Source organism: Artemia sp. Qi Xiang Cuo, chromosome 7 (assembly GCF_049724085.1).
Source record: "Artemia sp. Qi Xiang Cuo chromosome 7, ASM4972408v1, whole genome shotgun sequence".
Classification (NCBI taxonomy): Eukaryota; Metazoa; Arthropoda; class Branchiopoda; order Anostraca; family Artemiidae; genus Artemia; species Artemia sp. Qi Xiang Cuo.
The window spans coordinates 36,941,072-36,961,088 of record NC_142800.1 but is presented as its reverse complement, the minus strand read 5'-3'; the positions used below and the strand labels follow the sequence as shown (position 1 = coordinate 36,961,088).

The window sequence follows — 20,017 nt, the reverse complement described above, 5'->3', positions numbered from 1 at the left end:
AAAGAGAGAGTGAGGGGGTAGGGAGAAGGAGAGGGATGTTGGGAAAGAGACAGATTTTGATTATATATCCTTTTGGATTATCAAAGTAACCTATGGATTAATGTTTACTGATCTCCTTATGTGTCCAGATTAAAACACCGCATAAATAATAAAAACAAGTCAACAACTGATTTTTGTGTGTGATGTTTACTTTTTGTATGTTAAAATACAAATATCCTGATCGTCTGATGCTTCCTTGAATTTCCTTAGCATTTACAATCTAACTTCCATAAATGATAAAAAAAAAACCATAAAGATAGTCAAAATAAGTTATAAGGAATCTTCAAAGCTTATAATCAACTTTTATAGCAGATAACATGACATGTAATTACTAAAAAACTTTCATGCAAATATCGGAGAGCAGACTATTTCCAAGGACAAAATATGTAATTATTTGATTAAATTCCATTGTATATTCCAACAATTGCATCTTCGTAGCTATTACGCTGAGAAAACACATTCTAATTACAGGAATTTTATTTTTAAAACTTAATATCAGATGATAGATTAAGAAATTACCTTATTATTGGGAAAATGTTGAAATTTGTATTTCGAAGCAAATCATTTGAAACAAAAATGTTTGAAACATTCATTTTTTGAAATAAAAATGAGTCACTATTCATTTGGCATAGAAGCCAAATACGGTCCAGTCGATGTCTATTAGACACTAGTTTCAATCGAGCCACAAAGAGTAGGCTTGGTCTAAAGGGTTCTACGCTTGATTTTTGGCTGTTGATTAATAAAAGTATATTTTTCATATTTTATCATTGGTAACACATGTAAGAGTCTTCAATGTTCAGCTCCATATTCAACCTACTGAAGCGTCAACTTACTGAATTAGCTTTTATATGCTATAACACTCCATCCCAATCTCTGATTCAAGAGGATTTATTTCAGTTCATATCACCTGTTAGTCCTCTACCTTTTTGAGAGTTTGTCATCTGTTCCTTTGCACTAATATAAAAAAGCTTTCCGACAAATAATTTTTTCAAATAAAAGTAAATAGCCATATTTAGCTCAATACCCAGCATAAAGCGAATCTTGATTTTGGTAGGGGGGTCTTAACACATGGCTCCATGGTGATATTATTTGCAGACACTTTCTGTTCATTTATTTGTGAAGTTCTACGGAGGTTAGTGGTATTTCCCATTTTGTCCCTGGAAAAGGTTTTGCCTGGCTCTAACGTTTCTCAAAACCTGACAAAAAACCTTCCCAACCTTTCTTAAAACCTTCCATTTAAAAACCTGGCAAAATGCTTTTCCGCAAACATTTTATTTTTAATTTGATTTGTGAGTTTATTCCAGTAACGTACCTCATATTGGTGCAAGTCGTCTATTACAAGTACTCACACATCGTGTACTTAGGTATATTTGAAAGCCCTAAACTGCACACACCTCGTATAAAAAGAAATGTGACTGATGTCGTGCACGCAGACCTTGTACAATATGAACTCAACTGACGCACACTTTTTAAAAAATTTCCAACAGTATTTTGAAATATATCAGCATATATGTACAATTTTCCTCCTTTTTTATATTATAAATTATCATTTGAAACCTACACAAAAGGTAGTGGTGATTTAGAACCTATAGTCTAAAACTCAAAAAAATGTTTCTTTCCATCCCTACTTGGTAAGTGAAAACTCAAGAATGTTTAAACGCTTTGGGAAAATATCATTCAAATTTGATTATGGAATCAAATTTGGAAACAAATATCCTTAGCTGCTCCTAAGATATTGCAGATATACTATATTGACATCCAGACACTACATAGTTGTTTTTTTTATTTATCTTATTATTGCAGTTTGTACAAGATGTAATGTTATTGCATGAGCTCTAACAGATCAAAAATTTGTAGTCCCTGGTACTAGATAGTCTCTTTTGATTTATCTCACTACTTAATTGTACATAATTTATATATGTCTCATAAGAGCTTAAAGTGGGAAAATGTTATCCTGCATACAAAAATGGTCTAGCCCCTTCACCCTCCCCCAACACTATACATTAATTTTCTTCGTCCACCCTCCCTTTTCTGTTCTCCCACAGCAGCTGAAAGCTTCAAATCCATCCGGTAAGCCTAAGCCTTTCCCATAATATTGCAAACAGGCTATTTCGATGACCTGAATGCACGTAACATCGTTTGACTTACTCAGGTCCGCAGGTTGCTTCAAGAGTACACGTTTGAGAAACTCTGGGAGTCTTACACTCCTGAGACTCTTGTACACTCTTGAGAAACCCACTGAAAATACAACTGATCAGGGACACATAAATTTTTGACCATTTCAGGACACTCAAGACCATAGTCCCACCCTTAATCCCAAAATATATATGATTTTAATGGTCCTGATAGTGATGTATGAAAGTTTAGAGCTATTTGGACACACAGAATCGAATATGTCCCCTTTATTTCAATATAAAATCTATTTGTGAAAGAAGCAGCTTGTATTATCCCCGGAGGCGTATTTGTTGCACATTTCAACTGTTTGAACAGAATGGCATGATTCACAAATGTACTGATTAATCCTGGCTTTTCTAAGAATTTGTCATCCAAAAAATAAACTGATCAGCTCGTTAGTTGATGCGTGAATCTCACGGCGAAATGTATGTATATAGCTTTATTTATATAGAGACATATATTAGAAATACTACCCCACTTTGTCTGCTTTCGTTTTTCGTCCCTTGGCTAACAAAACCAGGCTTCATAGGCGTTGGCCATCGCAAACTGGGACTTCGCTATGATTATGATATAAATATCATCTCAAAAACTTAAACTTAAATCCCCAAGATTGATTGACGTAACTTGTGATGGAAATCCATACTCGTTCTTAATCAGTCCTAATCACTCAGTGCTACAATAGCTGTTCAAAATACAAGCACATGCGTGGCATTGACTTATTACCGGCAAGACCTTGCTAATTCGTATAATGACATTTTTTTCACATTACGTACATTTTACGAAGAATCGCGCTAACCTTGGCATGACGTCACTTCAGTGAAAGTAATAGGAAGTAGCTAAAAATTTCCTTTTCGTTTTTATCTAGCGATTCGTATTACTTACTCAGCTCTGAAAAATAATTATGTCTGTTATACGTATGTTTGCCTAATTGAGGCGAATCTTTGGTGTCTATAGGTGTAAATACGAATGTGGATTGTAAGAAATTTAAATTAGGTATGTCAACTGATTTCTAATTATTTTTGTCATTATTTTATTTTACTTATAGTTTTTTTCTCGGTTTGTATCTTATTAGTGTGTCTTGATTTTGTTAATTTAAAACAGTTATCCGTTGAAAGTTTTAGTTCAAAGAGTTAAGAATTCTTTAGAATTGTCTCCATGCTTAACCACCAACCAAGCTAAAAGATAACCTCTCTAAATTTTAATAACTGGGCACTTCTCAAAACCTTTTGGAGAGGAAGATGGGGGTAGTAGACGGTTTCAGAATTTTATTGGAGTTTCCTGAGATCTTACCGGAGTATTCCCTTATTTTGCCAGACTGTTCCAAGGTTTTACAGATCCATTCTTTGGTAAATCTGCAGAGCTAAATTCTGGTGGATTCCTTTTGATGCTAGCTCATTCAAGGATGATTAAAGAAAAGAAAATATCAACTATTTACCTTTAACTAATGGAAGAAATTAATCAGTTTCAATTTCTACAGACCGTATTGATTTTTAGTTAAAGTTAAAAATCATTCGTCAATTTAATCAATTAATCTATTTGTTATTAAAATATTTTACTGAAGCCCTGCTATACAAAAATACAAGCGGAGTATAGGTGAAAAATAAGAAAAGAAAACACTATGAACATATATACATTTAACAACTAAATGACTCCTATATGGAAATACAAAATTTAGCACTCGTAAATTAAATGCGTAGGAAGGAACTGCTAAATTTTCTAACGCTTCCTTTTGCGCAGATGATTCCTGCGTAAGTACAGCTTCGGTAGGATCAGAGACATCAAATCGAGACAATAGTATCGTATTTCTTTCGTACGGTGGTAAAAGCAAAAGAGACTTTAGGCATTTGTAAAAATAACGGTCAAACTTTCTGCTTATCTTTCTTTCCCAACTAGGACCATAGAGCCCTTCCAAACCATAACTAAATCTAAATACTTCAATGAGGCACGTGGGTAAATCTCAGTTTCCTCAATCGAAATATAAGACACAACAACGTCAGATGAAGACGGAAAATTATATACTAAAAACTCAGCTTTCTGCGCTTTCACTCAAAGACCGAGACCATCATAGCCAGCCAATAGGCGATTTAAATTGGATAGCAGAGTAGCAAGATTATGGCTTATCATCACCAGATCATCCGCATAGGATATGTATTAGGTCGAAAGACCACCAAAGATATTCTTTGTCACAGTGGTTGTTAAATAATTTACCAAAATGAGGCTTAATATCGAACCTTGCCTTAAACCTCTCACAAACTTAACTGGATCAGTTAGCACGTTTGCTGAGGCTCTTATACGGATAGAACTATGAAAATACTAAAACGACAAAACCGCGACAGCGTACGGGTTAACGCATGATTCCAAAGGATTCAGTAACACCTGGGACTGGACAACCGAATCAAAAACCAAAGCAATATTGATACTACAAATATATAATGACGAACAAAAATTTTCTGCTTTAGAAATTACTCTACTCAATAGACGATGCGCCACTCCGTGACCTAAATTTTTTCTAAAACCGAATTGCCAGTATACAATATTACACTTTACTAACAGCCGTGGCAGGAGAATTCTTTCAAATAGCTTACTGAGGTGATAAGCACCGTTTTAAGGCGGTAATTAGAGCAATGAATCTGGTTTTTTCCTTTCTTAAAAATATTTGTGACTATCCCCTTACGAAGAGAATTCAGAACCGAACAAGTATCAACACACATTGTAAGGAAAAGCGCTAAGTGTTCTGTTAACAAAGGCGACGCCTGCTGAAGGTGGTTCACTGTAATACCATCGACACCGGGAGCTCTGCGGCACTTCAGCTTGGAGATTGCGCCACTAACTACTTTTTTGAAAATCACAAAATATTTTCTTTGCCGAAGTAGGAGCTCCAACTTTTCACTGAAAGATTGCTCAAATCATTTACCAGCGTAGCACCTTTGACCCAAAACCTGCGCGTAATGGCCCGTCCACTGATCTCCACGAATATCAGCCGAAGGATATTTGACACCCAGATTGCACTGCTTGAACGAAAGCCACATATTACGGGAGTCTTTTACGCCGTCTGTGGAGGCCTTCTCTAGTCCCTTAGTTTTCAATGCATCAACTTCATACTGATGCTGTTTATTCGTTTTTTTAAAAAAGGAGTACACTAAGCCTTACCGAGGTCTCCCCAAATCTCTCCACACTCTATAACATAATTTTGATCGATATTTAGAATTAATCGTGAGAGATTTGTCCCAACCTGGTTTCCTTGCTCCTTGATTGACCCTAGACACTGGAACAGCGACACTTTGTGCGATCTTCATAGCATGGCTTACCTCAGCTCATCGGTCAAGAGGAGGGATTTTTCCGTAGAGGTGTAGCCAGATTCCCTGGCTTTATTTAAAAACGATAGTAGAAAGGGGTGTGCCAGTCCAAACCCTACACCATATATGGGCATAGACTCCCTAGAGAGAACACATATGCTGTCAGTTCGTGACCCCACACCATATATGAGCATGTTCTTATGGTTTTTCTCACTTGAAAAACAGGATTTTCTCACTTGAATGGATGTTTCTTGGATGTCAACAACAATTGCTGGATGTAGACATAAGTTCAACAACAATTGCTAGATGTAGACATAAGTTCAACAATAATTGTTGGATGTAGACATAAGTTCAACAACAACTTGAATGTAGATATAAGTTCAACAACAACTTGGATGGTTTATTAATGTCTTTGGTGTTCGTCCATGAGAATTGTTTCCGGGCGAAGTTTATTAATGTCTGACGGATGATGTCAGGGTTGATTGATTTGTTGGTGTTCATCCAGGATAATTAATTCCAGGCGAATGTTTTGATCCTAGAGATGAAGAGATTAACGAGGGAAAAGGTTTTCTAGGAATTTTAAATGTGACAGCGCATGGATGCCAAAACAAAAGGGACATGCTTAAATTAATTTTAGAGATCATTTGGGCGAAACCGTTTTGAGACATTTTAGAAGATGATTTAAGCGAAACCATTTGAGGCATTTTAGAAGATGATTTTAGAAGATGATTTAGAAGAGGATTTGAGGGTGAAACTCTGTGGTCGTTATAATACACAAGTTCTATTTGAACAGTGTTGTGAGGTCCTCTACCCCAACCCCAAAGGGCTCCGATCCCCCTACCCCAACCCCAAAGGAGGCCCCCGGTCCCCAAAGGTTCCCTTGACTAACAAGCGACCAACCGGCCCCCCAAGGGTCTACCGGATCCCCAGAGGCCCCCCGGGCCCCGACAGAACCCCCTCCTCATTTTTTAATACTTTTTTGTGCACTTGAGACACGGAAGGGCCCCCACATTTCAAAAGGCTTTATTATATCTTTTCAGAACAAGTTTCTTTCTTAATATTCCCTCCTAAACCCATTTTATAAGTTGAAGTACCCATCCTTTTCACCCACAACTTTACTTTACAGCTTTTTGAATGCCCCAACACCAAGCAGTAGTTTTCAAAAGGCATTTCAGGCCAAGTTCTTTTCTTAATGTCCCTCCTAAACCCATTTTACAAGTTGAAGTACCCATCCTTTTCCCCATAACTTTACTTTACGACTTTTTACACACCCCAACATAAAACAATACTTTTCAAAGGCATTTCAGAACAAGTTCTTTTCTTAATGTCCTTCCTAAACCCATTTTACAAGTTGAAGTACTTATCTTTTTCACCACATCTTTACTTTACGACTTTTTGCATACCCCAACATCAAGCAATACTTTTCAAAAGGCATTTCAGAGCAAGTTCTTTACGTAATGTTTTTCCTAAACCCATTTTACAAGTTGAAGTACTCATCTTTTCCCCCACAACTTTACTATAAGGCTTTTCGAATATCTCAACACCAAGCAATACTTTTCAAAAGGCGTTTGAGACCAAGTCCTTTACGTAATTTTCTTCCTAAACCCATTTTACAAGTTGAAGTTCTTATCCTTTTCACCCACAACTTTACTTTACGACTTATTTGCACACCCAAATATCAAGCAATACTTTCCAAAAGGCATTTCAGAGAAAGTTCCTTTCTTAATGTCCCTCCTAAACCCATTTTACAAGTTGAAGCATCCATCCTTTTCACCCACAACTTTAATTTACAGATTTTTTGATACCTGTACACCAAGCAATACTTTTGAAAAGACATTTCAGAACAAGTTCTTTTCTTAATGTCCCTTCTAAACCCATTTTACAACTTGAAGCATCCATCCTTTTCACTCACAACATTACTTTACAGCTTTTTGGATACCTCAACACCAAGCAATACATTTCAAAAGGCATTTCAGAGCAAGTTCTTCTCTTAATGTCCCTCCTAAACCCATTTTACAAGTTGAAGCAACCATCCTTTTCACCCACAACTTTACTTTACAGCTTTTTGGATATCTCAACACAAAGCAATACTTTTCAAAAGACATTTCAGAGCAAGTTCTTTTCATAATGTCCCTCCTAAACCCATTTTACAAGTTGAAGAATCCATCCTTTTCACCCACAACTTTACTTTACAGCTTTTCGGATATCTCAACACCAAGCAATACTTTTCAAAGGCATTTCAGAGCAAGTTCCTTTCTTAATGTCCCTCCTAAACCCATTTTACAGGTTGAAGCATCCTTGCTTTTTACCCACAGCTTTACATTACAGCTTTTTGAATACCTCAATACCAAGCAATACTTTCAAAAGGCATTTCAGAGCAAGTTCTTTTCTTAATGTCCCTCCTAAACCCATTTTACAACTTGAAGTACCCATCCTTTTCACCCACAACTTTATTTTACAGCTCTTAGGATACCTCAACACCAAGCAATACTTTTTTTTGCATCAGAATGTCATGAAACACTTAAAACACAAAAAATTCATATTTAATATTTTCCAACTTCAAAATGGGAATTATATAGATATGTGTGTCGCAACTTTTACTATTAGAAAAATAATGTTTGTATTTACCAATTTTTTTTTTTTACTTTTTTAACTTTTTTTTAACTTTTTTTCAAATTTTTTTTTTACATCTCTTAGAATGTCATGAAACACACTTAAAACATAAGAAATTCACATTTAATATTTTCCAACTTCAAAATGGGCACACACACAAAAACTTACACACACACAAACAAACTTACACATACACACAAAAAAACACTTGCGCACATAAACACACTAACAAAAACAAAAAAACTTACACACACACAAAAACTTACACACACAAAAAAAACTAGAAAACACAAAAACGAAAACGCACGCAGAAACTTACACACACACAAAAACAAACACACACATAAACTCACACACACACAAAAACTTACACACACACAAAAACTTACACACACACACACACAAAAACTTACACACACACAAAAATTTCGACGCACAAAAAAACTTACACACACACAAAAAAACTTACACAAACACAGAAACTTACACACACACAAAAACTTAAACAAACACAAAAACTATCACACACACAAAAAAAATGACACACACACAAAAAATAACACACACACAAAAACTTAAACACACACAAAAACTTACACACACACAAAAACTTACACACACACAGATACTTAAACACACACACACAAATTTACACGTAAACAACAGTATACAAACACACAACTAAATACACACACACAAAAACTAAAACACACAAAAGAACACAAAAACACACAAAAAAAAAAAAAAAACAAAAAACAAAACAAAAACAACAAAAAACTTACAAACACACAAAAAACTAAAACACACACAAAAACTAACACACACAAAAAAAATTACACACACACAAAAACTTACACACACACAAAATCTTAGACACACACACAAAAACTTACACACACACAAAAACTTACACACACACAAAAAAACTAACACACACACAAAAAAATTGACACACACACAAAAACTTACACACACAAACAAACTAAAACACACAAAAACACTTAAACCCACAAAAAAACTTACACACACACAAAAACTTAAAAACACAAAAAAACTTAAACACACAAAAAAAAAATTAAACACACAAAAACTTACACACACACAAAAACTTACACACACACAAAAAAAATTACACACACAAAAAAACTAACACACAAAAAAAACCATACACACACACAAAAAAACTTATACACAAACATAAAATAACACACACACATAAACTAGAACAAGCACACAAAAAATTACACTCACACAAAAAATTTTACACACTCAAAAAAACTAACGCACACATAAAAAATTACACACACACACAAACTTACACACACACAAAAACTAACACAAACACAAACTTACACACACACACAAAAACTTACACACACACACAAAAACTTTCAAACAAACTCAAAAATAAACAAAAACACTCAAATAATCACACAAACAAACTTACACACACACAAAAACTTACTCAAAACATTTAATACACAAAAGAAAATACACAAACGCAAAAAAACTAACACACAAAAAAAAACTAAAACACGCACAAAAACTTGAAAAACCACACAAACTTACACACACACACAAAAAATAAAACAAACAAAAAAACTAAAACACACAAAAAAAAAAACACAAATACAAAAACTAACAAACACACAAAAACTTAAAAACACAAAAAAAAACTTACACACACGAAGAAACATACACACACACAAAAGGTTACTCACACAAAAACTTACACACACAAAAAAAACTTACACACACAAAAATTACACACACACAGAAACTTACACACAAAAAAAAAAACTTACACACACACACAAAAACTTACACACACACAAAAACTTACAAACATACACACAAAAACCTACACGCACACAAAATCTAAAACACACATAAGAACTTACAAACACACAAAAACAAAAACACACACAAAAAATAACACAAACAAAAAAAAACTTACACACAAAAAAATACTAACACACACAAAAAAAATTAAACACACACACAAAAACTAACAAACATAAAAAAACTAACACACACATCAAAAACTTACACACACACAAAAACTTACACACATAAAAACTTACACACGCACAAAAAAACTTACACACAAAAAAAAACTCACAAACAAAAAAAAAAATTATACAGAAAAAAAAACTAACACACACACAAGAAATTACACACACAAAAAAACTTACAAAAACAAACAAACTTACACGCACACACACAAACATACACACACAAATAATCATACACACATACACACAAACAAACTTACACGCACACACACAAAAACTAACACACACACACAAACTTACACACAAACAAAAAAAAACCTACACGCAAACAAAAACTTACACACACACAAAAACTTACACACACACAAAAACTTAAACACAAAAAAAAAATTAAAAAAACAAAAAAAAACTTAAACACAAAAAAAACTTACACAAAAAAAAAAAAATAAAAAAACAAAAAAAAAATAAAAACAAACAAAATCATAAAAAAACACAAAAAAATACAAACAAAAAAAAAATTACAAAAACAAAAAAATAAACACACAAAAAAAAACTTACACACACACAAAAAATTAAACACAAAAAAAAAAATTATAAACACAAAAAAAATAACACACACAAAAACTTACACACACACAAAAACTTACACACACAAAAAAAAATAAAACAAACAAACACAAAACTAAAACAAAAACAAAAAAATAAAAACACAAAAAAAAACTTACACACACACAAAAACTTAGACACACACAAAAAAAATTACACACGCATACAAAAACTAACACACAAACAAAAACTTACACACACACAAAAACTTACACACATAAAAACTAACACACACACACAAAAACTTAAACACACCAAAAAACTCACGCACAAACACAATAAATTATACACACAAAAAAAACTTATAAAAACAAAAAAAATTAAACAAACACAAAAACTAAAACAAAAAAAAGAGATAACAAACTCAAAAAAACTTAAAAGACAACAAAGAAAAATACAAACAAAAAAAAACTTAAACACGAAAAAAAACAAATACACACACACACAAAAACTTAAACGAACAAACAAAAAAACAAACATAAAAAAAAACACCTACACGCAAAAAAAATATTACCAACACATAAGCAATAAAAAAAAAAAACAAAAATAAAAACAAAAAAAAAAAATAACCAAAAAAAAAATAATTACCCACAAAAAAAAACTTAACAAACAAAAAAAAAAAAAAAAAACAAAAAAAAACTTAAACAAACAAAATATATAAAACCAAAAAAAAATCATAACCAAAAACAAAAACTAAAACACATAAAAACTTTCAAACACACAAAAAAACTAACACACACAAAAAAAATTAAACAAAAAAAAAAAAAAGAGAAACACAAAAAATATTACATAAACAAAAAATAAAACACAAAAAAAAACTAAAAAACACAAAAAAAAATAAAAAACACACACAAAAGAACTTACACACAACAAAGAAATTACACACACACACACAAAAACTTACACACACAAAAAAAATAATAAACACACACAAAAACATACACACACACACAAAAACTAACACACACAAAAAAACTTACACACACACAAAAACTTACACACACACAAAACTTACACACATAAAAACTTACACACACACAAAAAAACTTACACACAAAAAAAAACTTAAACACACAAAAAAAATAACACACACACAAAAACTAAAACACACACACGAAAACTTAAACACACAAAAAAAATAACACAAACACAAAAAAACTAACACACACACAAAAAATTAAACACACACAAAAAAAATTAAACACAAAAAAAAAATTAAAAAAAAAAAAAAATTACACACATAAAAAATTACACACACACAAAAAATTAAACACACACAAAAAATAAAAAAAACACCCACAAAATAAAAAAACAACACACAAAACTAAAACAAAAAAAAAAAAACTTACAAACACAAATAAAAAATTACACACACACAAAAACTAAAACTCACGAAAAAATACTTACACACACACACAAATTAAGAAACAAACAAAAACTTACACACAAAAACTTACCCACACACAAAAAAACTTACACACACACAAAAACTAACAACAAACAAAAAAATAACACATAAAAAAAAACTTACACAGAAAAAAAAACTTACACACACACACAATCTTACACACACACAAAAACTACCGAGCACACGCAAAATAACACACGAAAAAAAACTTAAAAAAAAAAAAAAACAATAACACACACAAAAAAACTTACATACACACAAAAACTTACACACACATAAAAACTTACACAAACTCAAAATCATACACACGCAAAAAAAAAACTTACACACACACACAAACTTAAACACACACAAAAACTTACACACACACACAAAAACTTACACAAACACAAAAACTTACAAAAACACACAAAAACTTACACACACACAAAAACTTACACACACAAAAAAACTTACACACACACAAAAACTTACAAACACACAAAAAACTTAAACACACAAAAAACTTAAACACACACAAAAAACTTACACACACACACAAAAAACTTACACACACAAAAAAACTTACACACACACACAAAAAAAATTGCAAACACACAAAAACTTACACACACCTACAAAACTTGCATAAACATAAACACTCACAAACAAACACAAACATACACACACACAAAAGCTTACACACACACAAAAACTTAAACACACACAAAAACTCAAACATACTTACTCCAATTTTGTAAAACAAAAAAACTTACACACAAACAAAAAAATACAAACACAAAGAAACTTACAAACACACACACATATACACAACACACAAGAACTTAAAAACACAAACAAACTTACACACAAACACAAACTTACACACCCACACACACAATCATACACGCACACAAAAATTTACAAACACACAAAAACTTACACACACACACAAAAACTTACACACACACAAAAACTTACACACACACACTAAAACTTACACACACACAAAAACTTAAACACACACTAAAACTTAAACACACACAAAAACTTAAAATAACACACAAAATAACAAACACACAAGAAAAAAATACACACAAACAAAAAATTACACACACACACAAATAAACTTACACACACACACAAAAACTTATACAAAAACAAAAAACTTACACACACTTAAAAACTTACACGCACACAAAAACTTACACTCACAAAAAAAATTACACAAACACACACAAAAGCTTACACAAACGCACAAAAACTTACACACACAAAAAAACTTACACACACAAAAACTTAGACACACAAACACACAAAAACTTAAAAACACACAGAAAAGTACAAAAACAAAAAAAAACTTACAAAATCAAACCCTCCGACACACACGCACACACATACACACACACAAAAACTTAAAAAAACACAAAAAATCTTAATACCACTACATCACTAACAACAACCCGCACAAAAACTTAAACACGCACAAAATAAATTAAACACACACAAACAAACTTACACACACACAAAAACTTACACACACACAAAAACTTACACACACACAAAAACTTACACACACACAAAAAAACTTACACACACACAAAAACTTACACACACACAAAAACTTTCCATCTCACAATCTCTTACACACACACACACAAAAACTTACACACACACAAAAACTTGAACACAACACAAAAGATGACCCACACACACAAAATTAAAAAAACACACAAAAAACTTAAAAAAACACAAAAAATTACACACACAAAAAAAACTTAAACAAACACACAAACTCACACCATAAAAAAAACTTACACACACACAAAAACTTACACACACACACAAAAACTTACACACACACACAAAAACTTACACACACACACAAAAACTTACACACACACAAAAACTTACACAAAAACAAATAAATACACACACACACAAAAATTTACACACACACACAAAAATACTTACACACACACAAAAATTTACAAAAACAAAAAAACTAACAAACACACAAAAAAAAACACAAACACAAGAAATAACACACCCACAAAAACTTACACATACAAAAAAACTTACACGCACACACACAAACTTACACACACAAAAAAACTTACACACACACACAAAAACTTACACACACACACAAAAACTTACACACACAAAAACTTACACACATACACACAAAAACTTACACACACACAAAAACTTACAAACACACAAAAACTTACACACACAAAAAACTTACACACACACAAAAACTTACAAACAAAAAAAAACTTACAAACACAAAAAAACTATCACACGAACACACAATTATAAACACACACAAAAAACTTACACACACACAAAAACTTACACACACACAAAAAATTACGCACACACAAAAATTGACAAAAAAAAACTTACACACATACCTACTTACACAGACACACAAAAACTTACAGAATCACAAAACCATACCCAAACAAAAAAAACTGATAAAAACACAAAAACTTACACACACAAAAACTTACACCACCAAACACAAAATTACACACACACAAAAAACTTACACACACACACACAAAAAATGACACACAAACAAGAACTTACACACACACACAAAAACTTACACACACACAAAAACTTACACACACACAAAAAAACGAACACACACACAAAAAAACTAACACAAACACAAAAATTTAAATACACACAAGAAATAACACACACACAAAAACTTACACACATAAAAACTTACACACACACACAAAAACTTACACACATATAAAAACTAACGCACAAACAAAAACTTACACACACGTAAACAATAAAAAAAACACAAACAAACTAACACAAACACAAACTAAGAGAAACAAACAAAAACTTACACACACACAAAAACTTACACACACACACAAAAACTTACACACGCATAAAAACTTAAAGAAACACAAAAACTTACACACACATACAAACTTACACACACAAAAAAAATTAAAAAAAGACACGTTCTTACACACACACAAAAACTAAAAAAAAAACACACAAAATTTACACACACACACAAAAACTTACACAAACAAACCAACATACACACACACAAAAACTTACACACACACACAAAAACTTACACACACACCAAAACTTTACACGCACACAAAAACTTACACACACACAAAAACTTACCCACACAAAAAAAAACTTACACACACACAAAAACTAACACACAAACAAAAAATTACAAACACTTAAAAACTCAAAAACATAAAGAAAATGACACACACATAAAAACTTAAAAACGCAAAAAATCTTACTCATAAAAAAAAAATAACACACACAAAAAAAATTACCCACACACAAAAAAACTAACACACCAAAAAAAACTAACACACACAAAAAATCACACACACACATAAACTAACACACACATAAAAAATTACACAAACACAAAAACTTACAAACACACAAAAACTTACACACACACAAAAACACACACACAAACAAACTTACACACAGACAAAAAAACAAACACACACAAAAAAACTAACATACACACACAAAACTTACACACACACAAAAACTTACACACACATAAAAACTTACACATACATAAAAACTTACAAACACACAAAAACTTACACACACACAAAAACTAACACACACACAAAAACTTACACACACACAAAAAAACTAACACACACAAAAACTAACACACACACCAAAACTTACACACACATAAAAACTTACAAACACACACACAAAAACTTACACACACACAAAAACTTACACACACACAAAAACTTACACACACACAAAATATTACACACACAAAAAAAATTACACTCACTAAAAAAAACTTACACACACACAGAAACTTTCACGTAAAATCTAAACTTAACACACAAAAAAAATTACAAACACACAAAAAAAAAAAAAAAAAAAAAAAAACTAAAAATAAAACAAAAAATAACACACACAAAAAAATAATTAAACACAAACAAAAAAAAAAACAAACAAAAAAACTTACACACACACAAAAACTTACACACACCCAAAAACTAACACAAACACAAAAAAAACTTAAGAACACACAAAAAACTTAAACACACACAAAAAATTACCCAAACAAAAAAACTTAGACAAACAAACAAAATTAAAAGCACGAAAAAAAACTTACAAACACACACAAACTATTACAAACAAAATAAAATTAACACACACAAACAAAAACTAAAAACCACACAAAAAATTACAGACAGACAGAAACTCAAAAACACTAAAAAACATACACAAACACAAAAAAAAGAAAGACACACAAAAAAACTAACACGCAAAAAAAAACTTACACACACAAACAAAATAAAACACACAAAAAAAAACTTACACACCCACAAAAACTTACACACACACAAAAACTTACACACAAACAAAAAACTAACAAAAAAAAAAACTAACACACACAAAAAAACTTACACACGCACACAAAAACTAACACGCACAAAGAAACATACACACACAAAAAAACTTACACACGCACAAAAACTTACACACACACAAAAAACTTACACACACACACACAAAAACTTAAACACATAAAAAAACTTACACACACACAAAAACTTACACTGACACACAAACTTACACACCAGACACAAAAACTTACACACACACACAAAAACTTACACACACACACAGAAAAAATTAAACACAAACCAAAAATTAAAAACACACAAACAAACAAAAAAAAAAACAAAAAAAAAAACACAAAAAAACAAAAAAAAACACACACAAAAACTAACACACACACACAAAAACTTACACACACAAAAAAACTCACACACACAAAAAAAATTACTTACAAACACACAAAAAATTAAACACACACAAAAACTTACACACACACAAAAACTTACACAAACACAAAAAAAACTTACACACACACAAAAAAATTACACACACACAAAAAATAACACACAAACAAAAACTTACACACACACAAAAAATTACACACACAAAAAAACTTACACTCACAAAAAAAAAAATACACACACACAAAAACTAACACACACACAAAAACTAACACACAAGCACAAAAACTTACACACACACAAAAACTAACACACACAAAAAAACTTACACACACACACATACAAAAACTTACACACACACACAAAAACTTACACACACACAAAAACTTACACAGACACAAAAAATTAAAAACAAAAAACAAATAAAAAAAAAAAAAAAAAATACAAAAACAAAAAAACTTACACACACACAAAAACTTACACACACACAAAAACTTACACACACACAAAAAACTAAAACACACAAAAAAACTTAACAACAAACACAAAAACTTAAACACACACAACAACTTACACACACACACAAAAACTAACACCAAAAAACACTCCTACACACACACAAAAACTTACACACACACAAAAAAACTTACACACACAAAAAAACTTCCAAACACAAAATCTTACACACACACAAAAACTAACACAAACACGAAAAAAAACACACACACAAAAACTTAAATACACACATAAAAATACACACACACACACAAACTTAAAAACAAAAACACAATGAAACTGAAACAAACAAATACACACACAGACACAAAACTTACACGAAAACCCTAAATTAAACACCAACAACAAATTACACACACACACACAAAAACTTTCAAAAAAACAAAAAAATACACACACACACACAAAAACTTACACACACACACAAACTTACACATACACACAAAAACTTAGACACACAAAAAAAATTACACACACACAAAAAAACTTAAACACACACAAATAATTACACACACACACAAAAACTAAAAAAAACAAAATAACTTACACACACACACACAAAAACTAACACACACACAAAAACTTACACACACATAAAAACTTAAACGCAAACAATAAATTACACACAGAAAAAAACTTACACACAGACACACAAAAACTTACACACACACACACACAAAAATTAAACACACAAACAAAAACTTACACACACACAACAACTTACACACACACACAAACTTACACACACAAAGAAACTTACACACACACACACAAATTTACACACAAACAAAAAATTACACTTGCACAAAAACTAACACAAATACACAAAAACTAAGACACACACACAAAAACTTACATACACACAAAAACATACACACACACACAAAAACTTACACAAACACAAAAACTTACAGACACATAAATACTTACACACACACACAAAAACTTACACGCGCACAAAAACATACACACACAAACAAAAAATAACAAACAAAAAAAAACATAAAAAAACAAAAACAATTACACAAACACAAAAACTTACACACACAAAAAAACTTACACACACACAAACTTGCACACACACAGAAACTTAAACAGACACAAGAACTTAAACACACACACAAAAACATACACACACACACAAAAACTTACACACACAAAAAAAATCACACACACAAAAAAACTTACAAACACACAAAAATTTACACACACACAAAAAATTACACACACACACAAAAACTTACACACACACAAAAACTTACACACACACAAAAACTTACACACAAAAAACTTACACACACACACAGAAAAACTTACACGCACACAAAAACTTACACACACAAAAAAACTTGCACACACACAATATAATACACACACAAAAAAAACTTACACACACAAAAAAAACTTACACACACACAAAAACTTACACACACACAAAAACTTATACACACAAAAAAAATCACAAAAATACACAAAATTACACACACACACAAAAACTTACACACAAAAACACACTTAAACACAAAAAAAATCTAACACGCACAAAAAAACTTACACAAACACAAAAACTTAAACACACATAACAAATAACACACACACACAAAAACTTACACAAACATACAAAAACTTACACACACATATAAACTTACGCACACACAAAAAACTTACACACACACACAAAACTTAAACACACAAAAAAACTTACACACACACACAAAAACTTACACACACACAAAAACTTACACGACACACAAACTTACACACACACACACACACAAACTTACCCACACACAAAAACTTAGACACACACAAGAACTTACACACACACAAAAACTTACACACAAAAACTTACACACACAAAAAACTTACACACACACACACAAAAAAACTTACACACATACAAAAACTTACACATAAACAAAAAAACTTAAACACACACAAATACTTACACACACACAAACAAACTTACACACACACACAAAAACTTACACACACACAAAAACTTACACACACAAAAAAAACTAACACACACACAAAAAAACTTACACACACACAAAAACTTACACACACAAAAAAACTTACACACACAAAAAAAACTTACACACACACAAAAACTAACACAAACACAAAAAAAATAACACACACAAAAAAACATACACACACACAAAAAACTTAAAAAAACAAAAAAACTAACAAAAACAAAAAAAAAAAAAAACACACAAAAAATAACAAAAACAAAAAAAACTTAAAAAAAAACAAAATAATACACACACACAAAAACTTACACACACAAAAAAAAACTTAAACACACAAAAAAAAAATTACAGAAACAAAAAAAATTACACAAACACAAAAAATTACACAAACACACAAAAACTTACACACATACAAAAAAAAACGCACACACACACAAAAACTTACACACACACAAAAAATTACACACACACAAAAACTAACACAAACGCAAAAAAAACTTACACACATAAAAAAAATTAAACACACACAGAAACTTACTAATACAAAAAAAATTACACACACACAAAAAATATATCCCACAAAAAAAAAAATACACAC

The 20,017-nt window shown here is 31.3% G+C and overlaps 1 protein-coding gene across 1 annotated transcript in view; it reads left to right on the top strand.

Annotated features, from left to right (window-relative positions):
• Nucleotides 1-3,095: 3,095 nt before the first annotated feature.
• LOC148950226 (uncharacterized) overlaps nucleotides 3,096-20,017 on the top strand; it is a 92,337-nt gene continuing 75,415 nt past the window's right edge. Inside the window, exon 1 of the mRNA XM_089091517.1 lies at nucleotides 3,096-3,207. The gene's annotated coding sequence lies outside the window, so the exon portion shown is untranslated. The remainder of the gene's footprint in view (nucleotides 3,208-20,017) is intronic.